Genomic DNA, 14,661 nt, shown 5'->3' with positions numbered 1-14,661 from the left:
CACTTCAGGAGGAGAGGGGCCTGTCTGTTTCTGAGACCCATCATGGACCTTATCTGTGCTTAGTTTTCAGTGTCTGCTTCCCTACTGGGGCCAGAGTAGAGATGCCTTAAGATGAAGGAGATGAGGATGACCATGAGCTCAGTATTTGTTTGCTGGGGCTACCATAACAAAGTACTAAAAACCGGGTGCTTAAAACAACAGAAATGTATTCTCTCACTTCCTGGAGGCTAGAAGTCCAAAATCAGGGCTGGCTCTTTTCTGGGGGCTCTGCGGGGACATTGTTCCATCCCTCTCTCCTGGCTTCTGGCAATGGCCAGCAACTCTTGGCTTTCCTTGGCTTGTGGACGCATCATGCCAGTCCGTGCCTCCATCATGTGGCATCCTCCTTGTGTCTGTGTCCAAATTTCCCTTTTCTCACAAGGACACCAGTCATATTGGACGAAGGGCTCACCTTACCCCGGGATGACCTCATCTTAACAAGTTATATCTGCAATGACCCTATTTTCAAATAAGTTCACATTCTGAGGTTCAGACTTCAACATGTCTTTTTGGGGACACAGTTCAACCCATGACAGACTCCCTGAGAGAAATGCCTGGGCGCTGCTGTGGCATTGCTGGACTTGTGGCTCAGTTGTCCTCTTTCTGTTGAGGGCAGCCCAGGGAAGCAGGCGTGGATGTCCGGCCCACCCAGGCTCCAGCGGAAAGCTTTCCCGGCCTGGCCTCACAGCTCTGGGAGGGCCTCGGGAGAGACACGGGTGATCAAAGATGGCTGAGGGGCCAGGGGAGCAGCTGAGTCTCTGAGTGCCTCTTCTGCCTCTCCTCTTAGAAATGCAAATGGCATGTGTGCAGGAATCCTTTTAAGGGATGAAAGCAGTTTTTAAAAAGACATTAATCTCCTCACTCACTTCCTTCTGATGGTTGGAGATGAGTGACAAGCCTCGTAATTGAAGATGGTGGGGCTGATAATTCGGCAGTAGCCTCGGGAGGGATGTCTCAGGCTGTGAATCACTGCACTACACAGACCTGATTGTCTTCCTGATGGTATCTCCCAGGTCCTCACCGCCTCTTGCTGGTGTACGAAGATGCACACACACGTGAAGGCTTGAGTTGTCTGGTTGTTAGGGTGTGGGACGCAGCTTCCTGGCCCAGGGAATTTTTTTGGGGAGCAGTTGCTGCAGTGAGCTGGCGCCTTTGTGCACGGGCATCTGCCAGGTGGGGGGGCGAGAGTGCCTGTGCATAGTAGGTGTTTGATGTCTATTGAACGGAAGTATGCGAGGCTCAGGGTGGGCCTCAGACGCTTAGACAAGCTACACGTGGCCTCCCCAACACCCGAGGGCTCTTGTCGTCCTCCCCCACAGCAGCCTTCCTAGCATTCTCAGAAGGACCAGCCTCTCCCAGCTCATGGGGACCCACTGCCCAGGATGCTGCTGGTGAGTGTTGGTTCCTGGGGGATACTTGACCTTTCTGTTGCAAACACTTATGCCCACACTTGTGCAAGTACACTCAGATCCCCTACTCTTGGCTGAACCTGGGGGTTGTATGAGGATGCAGGTAGCAGTGAGTGCAGAGGAAGCCAAGGAGGGACTTACGGACCCCAGGGAGCCCCTGATGGGCCCATCATTGGCCCTGATGACTGAGGTTGGGTCGATGTTGCTAGCACCTCGGATAGGTCCAGCTCTAAGCTGGGCTGGGTCTGAGCAGAGTGGAGATGTGTGAAAAGCCTTTCTACTCCACATTTTCCCACAGCACTTCCGATAGAGCGTGTTGAGGGAGTCCCAGAAAGTGCAGCTCTCAGATGGGCTGTGTCCTGGAGACAGTATGCTGAGAGGCTGGGGAAGTGATTTGGGCTGTAGTCTCTGTGTGTGGTGTGTTTGTGTGTGTGTGTGTGTGGTATTCACTAATTCATTTACTCATTCATTCATGCATGTATTCATTCTAAGGTGCCAGTCATCATGTTTAATTCTCGGATTTCAAGGTGGGGACAAAACTGACATAGTCCCACCCTGTGGGAGCTCACAGCCTATAGAGGGAGACAGACATCAGTCCAGCAATCGCACCAATAGACACAAAACTACTGATACTGCATGGGGACGGCACTCTCTGCTGAGTTTTGCCACTGGTTTGTGACTTCTCCCTTCATGCCAGGGTATTCACAGGTTTCACTTATCTGGAGACCCCTTTGCTGAAGTGAACGTTTGTCTGTACACAGCAGAACAGCTGGCTGGGTGTTCCTGACCCCCATTCACTTGCCCTTCAAACCACCTCCCCAAGTCCCCAGTGGCCCCAAGGTTCTGGGAGTACAGTTTGGACATCATGGCATTGGGGGGCTAGCAAAAAAGCCTTGCATCTTTCAGAACAGCAGCAGCAGGGCAGTGAGAAGTCAACATTGCTGTTGCAGGATGATGCACTCAACAGAGTGGTCTGAGAGGGGCTGTGGAGTAAAGGAAGGCTGTGTCATCCAAACAGATGGATGAATGGGTCTGGACCAGCCTGGGGCCAGAGTGGGAGACTGAGCAGCTAATGGGAGCAGGCTGTGCTATGGAGAGTGGGCCCGCCCAGGGGCCCCTGTGGAAGAGGTGGGGGCCAGGGCTACCTGTGGGCTTGTGCTGGTCTCAGCATGGACTCTTGGCCCATACTTAGAAAGCGGGCTGTGTCAGTCACAGAGCTGAGCTCCTTAAGCAACATCCAAGAGCAGGCCCTTCCATGAAGCAGCCTGGGGAAGGGGAGGGCAGGATGGCTGAAGTCTCTGGGGCAGTGTTAGTTTTCTATTGCCTCTGAAGCACATTACCGCACACTAAGGGACTTTAAGTCAACATGCATTTATTATCTTACAATTCTGTAAGTCAAAAGCTGGACATGGTCTCCCTGGGTTAAGATCAAGGCCTCGGTCAGGCTGTGTTCCATCTGGAGACTCTAGGAAAGAATCTGTTTTCTTGACCTTTCTAGCTTCTAGAGGCTGCTTGCATTCCCTGGCTTGTGACCTCCTCCTCCATCTTCAAAGCCAGCCACACTGCATTTCTCGTACACCCCCTTCCATCGTTTCTTCTCCCTCTGACCAGAGCTGGGGAATACTCTCCACTTTTAGGGACCCATGTGATTACATTGGACCCTCCCGGGTAATGCATCATAATTTCCCCATCTCAAGACTCCCAAACTTAATCACGTCTGCAAAGACCCCTTTTGCTATGTAAGATACATCATTGCAGGTTCTGGGGAGTGGGTCATGGACATCTTTGCTTGGGGTGGGTGGGAAGCCTTCTGCCCAGGAATCTTGGCAGCCAGGGACAAAGAAGCATGTGACTCTTATTTGGCTTCGAAGGTAGGTAGTCCCCCAAGACTCAAACCTACAGAAACCACGCGCCCTAGCTAGAACTGGGTGTGGAGGACCCTTCTTCGTGGGTCACTTCTGGTGGGGACACCTTGACTGTGAGACCTGCCCCTCCTCGACCTGCCCCAGCCCCCGGGGCAGGGGTCCTTCTCAGGCTTTCTGAGCAGCATGCCTCAGCTCGGGGCTGCAGTCCTGGTGGGGGAGGGAGCTGCGATGATGTGGGGCACACTGAGTATCCCCAGGGGAGACCATGGCTTCTGGGGACCCAGGCAGGGGACCCCTTCTTTCTTTTCCTTTCCTTTCCTTTCCTTTCCTTTCCTTTCCTTTCCTTTCCTTTCCTTTCCTTTCCTTTCCTTTCCTTTCCTCTCCTCTCCTCTCCTCTCCTCTCCTCTCCTCTCCTCTCCTCTCCTTTCCTTTCCTTTCCCTCCCTTCTCCTTCCCTCCCCTTCCCTCCCCTTCCCTCCCCTTCCTTCCCCTTCCCTCCCCTCCCCTCCCCCCCCTCCCCTCCCCTCCCTTCCCACAGAGTCTTGCTCTGTCACCCAGGCTGGAGTACAGTGGCATGATCTCGGCTCACTGCAACCTCTGCCTCCGGGGTTCAAGTGATTCTCCTACCTCAGCCTCCTCAGTAGCTGGGATTATAGGTACCTGCCACCACACCCAGCTAGTTTTTTGTATTTTTAGTAGAGACAGGGGTTTCACTATGTTGGCCAGGTTGGTCTCAAACTCCTGACCTCAAGTGATCCACCCACCTCAGCTTCCCGAAGTGTTGGGATTACAGGCGTGAGCCACCACACCTGGCCAGGACCCATTTCTGAGTGAGGAGCTGGAGCTGAGCAACTAAGAAGCACAGGTACCCCAGGGTACGTTTCCTCCCTGTGCCACCCCCAGATGCTGGCAGGCTCCCACTGACTTCTGTGTACCTTCTTCTCCAGGAAGGACCCTCAGGGTGGGTGCTGACCTTCTCTAGGAGCCCTCAGTCAGGAGGTCTGGGGTGTTGACCCATGACACTGCTATGGGGTTGCAGAGACCCCTCCAATGCAGAGGACGGGCTGGGGGAGTGCCCTGGACTGAGTGGCCTTCCCAGCAGTGCCATGGAAGCCACCCTGGAGCCTGAGGTGAAGGAAACACCAGTACTACTGATCCTGTCTTTATTTAACATTTTGGTGTTTTATTCATCATGGATTTTTGCATTAATTTTGATTTTTACAAATACTGTGTGGAAATATTGTTTATCTTGATTCCTGAGTTTTTTGGCTCCCTTAGCTTTTGAGTTTCACTTGCTCACCCTAGTCCTGGCCCTGCCTCCCAGGACAGAGCAGGGTATCTCCATGCTGGAGCTGACTCTGGCCTCTGGTCCTCTCTCCAGAGGAGGAAGGCGAGAGTGAGCTGGGTGTTCAGGAGAGGACGGGCTGGTGACATGGCCGTCTTGGTTTTTCATGGGATCTGCTGCAGTGGCCCGGCAGGCGTGAGCATGGGCTGGGCTGAGTAGGCCTTGGTGGCAGGGGCTTTTCCTGCATCTTCCAGCCCAGCTCCAAATGAATCCTCCGGAACCCCTTCTGGGGTCAGAGGCCCTGCCTTGGAGCATCTGGCTGCCTGGGACTAAAGACATCTTCCTCCTGGGATGGGGAGAGGCCGAGGGGCATGGCTGTGGAGTCTGAGGACAGGAGAGGAGGCTCTCTGAGCTGGGGGCCCCGGCAGCCAGCCCCAGCAGCTGCGTGTGTATCTGGGTGGCCGGGGGCTGTGTTGTGCTGGGTGTCTGACTGCAAGCTGTGTTGGCAGGGCCTGGGCTCCTGGGCCTGATGCTCAGCACGCTGTCAGCACTCAGCAAATAATAAATAATAATAATATCTCCAGCATGTTTGGGAGCTCGAGGAGGGAGGGAACACAAAAAACATGTGTTCTGTCTCATGGTGGGTGCCGGGAAGCTGAAGTCTGCTCTGCGCCTCTCTTTGGCTGGAATTTGGGGGGAGCCACACCCCCTCCTCCTAGCTGCAGCTTGGGACACAGGGAGGGCAAGCCGGAAGCTGGCGCTTGTGCTGGGAACGCAGGGCTTGGGGAGGGTTGCCTGGGGAGGTGCCCTTGAGCTGTCCTTTAGAAAGAGCCTGGACTGTCCTCAGATGTCCTCTGGGATTTGGATAGTTGGATTTGGACTGAGATCCTGGCTCTGCTCCTTCAGACAAGTCACTTCGTCTCTCTGAGCCCCTCAGTTTTCTCAGTTATGAAAATGGGAGGTTACAGCAACTGTTAGAGTGGGTGCAAATGGTTGGCGCTGCTGGTGGCGTGTCTTGGGCATCAGTGTCGCTGGTCCTTGGTGTGAGGCCTGAGCTTGATCCCGTGGAGAAAGACCATGAGGAGCAGGACTGTGTAGCTGGCCGACTCTAGCACCAGGTCTGGTAGGCGGGGTCAAGGGCTGGGGGTGTGTGTGGTTCTGCACATCGTCAGTCTGCTACAAGTTGCTCCAATGCAGCTGACATGCATTACTGTTTGTTCATTGACTGCGGAACCCAGGAGCTTTCAGTGGACAGGGAATGGAGGTTGATTGCTTGATGTCAAAGCCCTCTGGGGACTTGGTGGCTCAGTGGGAGTCTCCTGGGTGACTCCTGCACCTGGGGGCTCAGCACCACGTCTTGGGCTGCAGTTCCCAGGCTGGAGACCAGATGGGAATGCTACTGGGCTGACACAGCAAAGGCTTGGGAAGTGCCCCAGCACAGCCCTCGTGACCGACCCCATCTCTTCCTAGCCTGCTTCCTCAAGAGGTCTGGGAGGGACTGGAGTAGTAGTCGCATAGGTGCTACTTTCTATCCAGTGAGGCTGAGTTTTCCCCACCTACTGAGCCATGAAGAGCCCCAGGCAGCTCCTAGAGGGCACCTTACCGTGCCCCTGAATCTGACTCTGTCTGCTCTCTGGGTGAGTGAGACTTGGGGAGCAGATGTGCAGAGGTCCTTGAGAGGTGGCCCCTCTTGAGTGCAGAGGCCATGGGGCCTGTGCAGCCTCCCTGTGAGAGGACTGTCTTCCACAGCCGCTTTTCCAGGGCCCTGTAGCTCCCCTTCTCTCCACTCCTGGGTCTCCAAGTGGGTGTGGCCCCTATTTACCAAGAGCCTCCTGCCTCCTGCCTTTTGGAGCTGGCTCCTCCTGGGTGGGCCAGCAAGGCCTAGACTGTCCCCTTTGCCTGGCTCAGGGCGGTGCCACAGGGGATGGGCCACTTGTCAAATGCTGTTGTTTAATTTTCTTCACTCAGACTCTGCTTGTTCCAACACCCTGCAATGACACGGGTGTTAACTGAGCACCAGGGACTATAATTATCGGGGGTTGAGAGACAAGAATCTCCTGGTGGTGCAGCAGCTGCAGGCAGGAGCTGCTGCTTGATCTGTCCCCAGAGAGGAGCTGCTCCAGCCTGACTCGTGTCTGAGGAGCCGCCGGAGTTCGCACCCTTCACCCCCACATTTGTCTGCAGCCCCACAGGGATTGTGCGCTCCTGGGGTTGTGCTCAACCTCTGTTGGTGGGGTAGACATGGGATGTGATTCGTATGGGGTGTGGCTGGCATTGCTCCTGAGCATCTGGGAAGGACAGCCCCCTCTTGTAGCCTTGCAGATGTGCAGAGGCTTCTGCTCTGAAGGGAAGGGCAGCCCTGACTGCATGGGTGCCCAGGAGGAGGTTGCAGGGTGCCCACCGCCCCTGAGGGCGCTTTGCTCAGCACAGGTGCAGAGTCTTGCATTGAGTCAGGAATCATTTCCCTGGAGTCTAGTAGGACACACCAGACTCAACAGCCAGGATTTTGGCTACGAAGTTGGGGTCAACTGGTCACATGCTATGAGTGCTTAAAAAACACCAGTGAAGACCACCTCCAGATACAAACAGACATTCAATGTCTTGGTTGGTCTAGGGGACTGGGTGCTCTCCTGAGGCTGGGTCCCCATTATGAGAGGCACAGGCAGCCTGGTGCTGTGAGGATTGGGCACCTCGTCATGTTGGGGTGGGGCGCAGGTTGGGGGAGTGTGCTTCCAGAGCTGGGGATGGTCTGGGAGGGGTTGCTTACCTGGGTTCAGGTATGGGAAGGACACGTGTGAAGAGGTGGGAGCAGCTGGGCTCGGCTTTGGGTAAGAAGGTTTGGGCTCGGCTGCTGACTGTTGGATGACCCAGAATGGAGGGGGTTGGGTTGTTGGGGACGGACCCCTGGTCATTGGGGATTTTGGCAGGCAGAGGTAGGGTAGCTGCTGTTGACATGTGGAGAGATGATTCCTACCTGAGGAGGGGCTCGGGCGAGATCTCTTACCCTTACTGAAGAGTCTCTAGCTCTGAGGCTAGCCTTGGCTCTGCCACTGACTGGCACCTGTCCTCTGGGTAGGTCTCTACCCTTCCTGTGTCTCTGTGTTCCTGCCTGGGACAGGATCTAAGGGCCTGAGTCCTCCTGGATTTTTCCTGTGGATCGTATGAGGGGCCATGGGGAGCAGGGTGCAGATGGGAGCCTTCTGTGCCTATAGGATGCAGCACTAGGATGCAGACACACTGAGCTGGGGTGCTGCAGAGGTGTGGAGGTTGGTATTTATGGATGGAGCGCTTTCTCCTAGGACTTCTTGTTCTCCAGTGAGGCCCTGAGGGCATAGGAATGTGACCATTCCATGCATGTCTGTGCTCTTGGGACTGGTGTTGGGACCTGGGAATATGGGGGAGGTGGAGGCCCTCACTGGAGTCTCCTGGCCCAACTCCCATGAGCATTGGCATTGGCTGAGCACACAGTAGGCCTTTCCTCAGTCAGCACATTCAGTGGGGTCTGCCAGGAGCGCAGCCCCAGCTGCCAACAGAGTGAGTCTATTTTCTGTGAGCCAAAGATGGGCTTCCTGAAGGTCCGCTGGCCTTCTGGGCTTGCTCCGGGGCAAAGGGTTGGGGTCTGGGGAGGAAGGAGAAATTGGAGCTCACAGGGAGCATCAAAGGGCTGGTGCAAGGTTTATTGGGGCCTTTACTGCCCTAGTTTTCATTATTTACACCCTGTTGGTTCTAGGAGCTCCCGTTAAACGTGTAATAAATATAAAAATATTTTACAGGCCAGTGAAAATTCCACAGCAAAAATAACTCTATAAAGAGGGATTTCGCCCTGCTCTGCCCGCTGCCGAATTCTGTGTGGCATTCCTCTGAGCCTGTTGGCTGGCAGCAGGGCAGTGAGGTGGCAGAGTGTCCCAGTCATGGCAGGGGGCATGGGCTGGGTATTTAATTAACCCCTTTATCAGCCGGTGAACGAGCCGCTCCTCCTAGGCTGAGCCTGCCCGCTCTCCCAGGTGGCAGTGTGTGGGAGTGGGCTGCCACTGGGCCTGGGTCTTAGGTTGGGCTGCGGAGGTCTGCAAACCAGCAGCAGGGAGGAAGGGCAGAGGCTGGAGCTGCTCTCCTGGCACCTCCTGGCCCTTGCTGGGCAGTCTGAGGTGTGGCCAAGCAGGTGGGAAGGAAGGGTGGGGTGGAAAGACATTGCAGAGCAGTGATTTGGAGCAAGGGCTCTGGGGTCAGACTGCCCGGGTTCCAGTCCCGCCTCTACCACTTAGCTGTGTGACCTTGGGCAGATGCCTCACTCTTTCTGTGCCTGATTCCTCCTTTGTGAAATCCCATCTCACTTGATTGTTATGAAGCTGCTCCAACCTAGGATGATCCGCCTGCCTTAGGACTCTGGGTCCTTCTCCCACAGGCTTTGGCCCATCCTGTTGGCATCCCCCAGACCCCTAAACTGCTACCATTTGGAGTTGGATGATTCTAAGAGACTCTCATACATGACTGGTCTCACCCCTGCTTTCTTTGCCTTTCCTGCTTCTGCTCATCCTGACTCTCGAGGGAAACCAACTGGGGACTGGGGAGGACTGGGAATGGAGTGGCAAAGTGTGGAGGCAGCATCTTCATCCCTTATGGGCAAGGTGGGGGACGGCTGCAGAGTGCCATCTTGCCTGTGGCCACCCCATGCAGACCGGCAGCCTCAGCACAGGCCCTTCAGTGGAGCAGTGGGGGTGCTGGTGTGGGAAGGCTGATGTGAAAGCCAGCATCCACTGGCCTGGGCATGCGCTAGGCTCTGTGCTTTCCATACACCAACCCCAGGAGGGGTGCCAGTGTGACTCCCATCTTAGAGATGGGCCTGCTGCTGCTAGGGAGGCCTAGCAGGGAAGTGGTGGGAATGGAGGAAGCCAGGGCGGTCTCACCACTGGACCACCCTGCCCACCTCCAGGTGGGGTGGAGGCTGCTGTGTGCTGGCAGTGCAGCGTCAGGGCTGCTCCCAGTGCTCTGTCCTGCCCAGCGTGGCCAGACCTCCCCAACCCCTCCTCCCTGGCGTGGCCAGGCCTCCCTGACCCCTCCTCCCCAGCATGACCAGGCCTTCCCAACCCTCCTCCTTCGGTGCTCAGTCTCTTCTTTGCTTTGCTTTCCTGAAGAAAGTGCCTTGGAAAGCCAACCGTGAAAGGGATGTTGTTACAGAAATCTCTTTAAATCTGCTATAAATCTATGAGATGGTAAATCATTCCTAAATGTTGGTACTTAATTTTAGTCACAGATTTAGCCTGCTGTTAATAAAAAGGAACCCCAGAGTGAAAGTCAAAATGTGTGTTTTGATCAGGGTGCTCTACTGCATTGCCTTTTCCTTCCTTAGAGGTGGTGGTGACAGAGGGACCATGTCACAGATGAGGAAACAGAGATGCTGAGGAGTTTATTTGATCACTAACATCACAGTGGCAGGAATAATGGTTTGCCACAGTCTCCAGTGGATGGAGTGCATTCCTTTTAGTTCTGGGGCTGCCTTGGCTCTCCAAGTGGCCTGGACCACAGGCAACAGGTTGCCAGCCCAAAGAGTTCCCCTCCCTGCCAGCATGGCCAGCAGTGTGGATGCTGGTGTTTGGAGCAGTGAGAAGCACAAGCTGTGTGGCCCTGGTAAGTCTCTGCCTCTTGGGCTTGGTGTGCCCACCACAGCTTGGGGGATCTGATGGGGGTGCCCACCAGGCCCCGACCACCATGACAGACAGCACAGGTGCAGTTCTGGGACCTCAGCAGGCCTGGGAATGCAGAGAGGGCCTCAAGGCTGCTGGATTTGGCGGGCACATTAAAGGCGGCATGGGTGAGAGCCTCCGTTAGGGCTCAGGGGCTGAGGGGTCTAAGCCCCCTCAATGTGGAGGTTCTCCCTTCTTTCTTCAGGGGCCCTGCCATTAGTCCAGAAGCCTCTTGCTCAAATTTGCAGTCCAGGCCCTGCTGCTGCCCATCCTTGAGGCTGGCAGGTGTGCAGGCCCAGCGTGTTTTAGGGGCTGCAGGGCAGGGAAGGGCAGGACGTCTGACTTACTCTATATCTTTCTGTCCTCCTGGCCTGGTCTGCTTCTTAATGGCAGGGCGGGGGCCAGGCTGGAAGAGCCTTCCCTTTGGCAGGCCCTTCTTTGGCTCTTCTGGCCCTCTGAGCTCTTTCCCTTCTGCCAGCACATGCCTTTGGAGCCATCCACCTTGGTATAAAAAACTGTGCTTCTGGCCAGGCACGGTGGCTCACACCTGCAATCCCACCACACTGGGAGGCTGAGGCGGGCAAATCACCTGAGGTCAGGAGTTCGAGATCAGCCTGGCCAACATGGTGAAACCCTGTCTCTACTAAAAATACAAAAATTAGCCAGGCGTGGTGGCAGGCGCCTGTAATCCCAGCTACTCAGGAGGCTGAGGCAGGAGAATGACTTGAACCCGGGAGGCGGATGTTACTGTGAGCTGAGATCGTGCCATTGCACTCCAGCCTGGGGGACAAGTGCAAGATTTCATCTCAAAAAAACAAAACAAAACAAAACAAAAAACAAACAAACAATTACGACGACGACAACAACAACAAAACTGTGCTTCTATTGCTGTCAGCAAACCAAGCCAGATCCTTGAAGGCTGGGATCTCTGTCTTTCCCTCTAGACACGTGGGCTGAGATTAAGGGGCATTATAGAGCATTGGGATGAAATTGCCCAAATGGAACACCCAGTCCGTAGTAACAACAGCCTTTGCCCAACTCCTCTGCCTGGAGCCAGCACACCTCGGCAGAGGGCCCCAGGAGAGGTAGCTGGGTCTCTCTGAGGCTTGCTGCTTAACCTCTTTAGGAGCTGACCACAGGTTTTTCCAGATGTGGTTTGGGAGGGCCATGGTCCTCCCGAGGGGGCTGGGGGTCCAGGGGATCAGCTTAGGATGAGAGCCAGCCTCATTGTGTTGTGTACTTTGCTCGCCCTGCTCAGGCTGTCAGGGGAAATGGCCATGCTGGGCACTGGGACCTCAGCTTTATAGAGGGAGCTTCCTGTGGCTTAACCCCCTGTCCAGTGGAGAGAGTGACCACATTTTCTTCTCCAACAGTCCAGTTCCCCATTGCTGTTGCTAGGACAAGGCTTTGCACCCTCATCCTAGAGGATGCTGGAGTGAAGCTGTGGCCCTGCAGAGTGGAGATTTCCAGGCCAAAGCCAGTGGCTTACTCTCCCCAGATGATGTGGCCCTGGTTGTGGAGAGAACGACAGTGTGAGCTGTGGTAGCCACCTTCTGGGGCCATGCCCGCCATGCAGAGAAGGCCTGCGTGGGACAAGAGCGTTGCCAGAGCTGGCTGGGCTTCTTCGCTTTGCTGGAAGGCCACCATTGTTGCAAGGTATTATGGACGGAGAGTCAGAATTTCACACAGGTCATGACTGCTGAATACCTGCCCACCTCCTTTGTCTCTTGTCGGGGCTGCAGAGGGCCTCTTGGCTCTGTGTGTTGTTTGCAGAGCCTCTCTGCTTTGAAGATGCAGACTTAGCCTCCCTGGCCCCGGCAGGCAGTCTTTAATCCCTCCTTTGTGTCGTCACTGGTTGGGGTGAGAGTTCATGAAGGAAGAGAGTACGCGGGATATGTAATTAAGTCGCATGCTTGGCACAGAGACCTGGTTTTAATGCACGTATCTTATTTGTTGGCTTTTCCAGGCCATTGTCCCCAGCCTGGGCCCATGGACTAATTACAAGGTGTGGGGCTCTGTGGTGGTTCTGTGGGCCCTGGTTGGTAGTGCTGAGTTGTGCCTGCTCTCAGGCTCTGTGCTGGCTGTGCTACAAGGGGACATTGCCCACCTGCTGGAGGTGGCCTCAATGATAGCTCTGTTGTGACCGGGTCATCACTGGGGGAGATGTCTGAATCCTCCCAAGCACTGTCAAGTTGGGCTGGCTTCTGAGATGGGCTGCAGCAACCTATGGAGAAGAAAAAAGGGCAGAATGGGGAACAGAGCTCCCACCAGGGCTCTACGGTAGGTGTGAGGAAGTGCATTCTGGGAGGTGGACTCCCTCTGTTGGCTGTGGTGTGCTTCCCAGAAGTTCTGGGAAGCTCTTGCTGTCAAACACACCTGCCGAGTCTCTCTGTTTGGGGCTTTGTGGTCCTGCCTCTGCTCCTGGTCTTTGGACTGTGGAGGGTACTCTGTTGTTCCCCAGAGGCAGATACAGAGGTTGCACATGAGACTCGCCATCAATAGCATGTCACGGACGAACAGCCCATTACGTCCAATCCCCGGTTGTAGTGCATTACAGTAATGAAGTGTGGATTCCCGGCTCTACAGAGGGGCGCGGGTGTGCCCCCCACGTTCGTCACATGCACAGGGCCCCAGTGCTGTGAGCATACCATGCAACAAGAGCAGCTCTGGGGGCCTTGACTTTGGTTCCTAGTGAGTATGTTTGTCCCCATGTGCATTGTACTACACGTCGCCTGCCGTTTTACTTGCCTTAGATTTAGAATAGATTTGAGGGGATGGTTTGCATGACTCGTTTCTTCAGAAACAGTATCCACCACATTTTGAATATATTTTTTTTCTTTTTCTCAGAGTTGTCCCCAGGAAACAGGAGGTATTCAGGGTTATTTGGCTCCCGAGTGTGCCTGGAGTGGAGGAAGCTAGGAAATGCTGCGTGGAAGTGCCAATAACAGCTTTGCCATTGGCATTTCCTCTCCAGAAAAGTGGTGGGGTAAATGATAGCTCACATTACTGAGAGCCAGACTGTGCCAGGCTCTCCTGGGCCCTTGATGTGTGTTATTTTAATCATCAGTCTACATCTTGAGGTAGGGACTATTAGGAAACCTATTTATAGGTGAGGAAACAGGCGTGGAGAGGGTGACGTGTCTCATATCACACAGCGAGGAGGTGATGGTCCCAGATTGGGAAGGGGGCTGTCTGCTGCCAGACCTTCTCCAGCCTCCACCAGGAAGGGCTGACCAGCATCCTCACTTGCGGACCTTGGTTACCCAGAGCCACAGAGGGAGTGTGCAGGGGCAGACTCTGGCCACATTGGCCAGGATGGGTGTTGTGGCTCCAGTGAGGGAAGCCCAAGCAGAGTTCTCTCTGCTCTGCAATCCACCTGACCACCAGGCCCAGCTTTCCTTCCCCATCCCCCGGCTGCCTGCCTCCAGCAATATCAGGTGCAGCCGGACTCCGAGAAAGCCGTGAGAGTGGAGACTAACTCTGCTTTACAACCATGAGCCCCCAACCTCAATTCAACAAGGAGCAGTTGGACCCTACAATGTGCAGAAGGTATCCCTGCCTATGAAATGGCCGGTGAGCTGTCCCCATGCCAGATGACAGGCATTGGTGGTGTTGTGGGGAGGCCCTATGACCTGTCAGTCACACAGTGGGCTGCTGTGTGTGTCTCAGAGAAGAGCTGCCACAGACACGGGGCGGGCCCCAGCAGAGAGCCGCATGAGTTCTGGGTCCCGCATGGGTGAGCACCTCTGCTGAAGCAGGCAGGCTCTGTCTGGGATCTGTGGTGTACGTGGGAACCCTGGCCTCACTGAGCCAGGCACGAGGTCTTTTTCTGGCCATCTGCCCCACAGGACCCAGTCCAGGGCTACTGTGGGGCCTCAGTAAATGCTTATTTCACATACTTATTTTGGAGTTGAATGAAAAACAAATAGCGGACAATCCCTGCTCTTGCAGAGTGGCTAAGTTCTCAGCGGCCTTTGATGGGCAGACCCTTTTCATCCTCACAGTGGCCCAGCAAGAGCACCGCACCTCACACATTCTTGCCAGCCTACCCTGTCCCTCTGGCCTCTGTACCTTTGCACATGTGGTTCCTTCTGCCTGGCCTGCCTAATACCTACTTGGCCTTCAACTGCTTGCACCAGGATGTCTCTCCTCCGGGGCCTTTCTCTGATCCCCACAAGCCTGGGGTTTGCAGGGGGGCGGGGGGTCTCAAGGAAGCAATTATCACACTGTGCAAAATAGGCAAACAGGCAGTTCCACCTCCCTCAGAGACAAGGACTGTCTTGTCCTTACTGTCATGTCCCCAGCATGTCATATGATAATAATGAGTGACAATGATAATGATGACAATAGGCACTCAGCCTGTGCCAGGCACCGTGCACAGCA

The 14,661-nt window shown here is 55.0% G+C and overlaps 1 long non-coding RNA gene across 11 annotated transcripts in view; it reads left to right on the top strand.

The window, feature by feature from the left end:
* LOC103244569 (uncharacterized) overlaps positions 1-14,661 on the top strand; it is a 316,604-nt gene that overhangs the window by 17,599 nt on the left and 284,344 nt on the right. The window lies entirely within an intron of this gene.

Source organism: Chlorocebus sabaeus, chromosome 23 (assembly GCF_047675955.1).
Source record: "Chlorocebus sabaeus isolate Y175 chromosome 23, mChlSab1.0.hap1, whole genome shotgun sequence".
Lineage (NCBI taxonomy): Eukaryota > Metazoa > Chordata > Mammalia > Primates > Cercopithecidae > Chlorocebus > Chlorocebus sabaeus.
The sequence above is the reverse complement of the archived record's forward strand: the minus strand, read 5'-3'. Positions and strand labels throughout refer to the sequence as shown.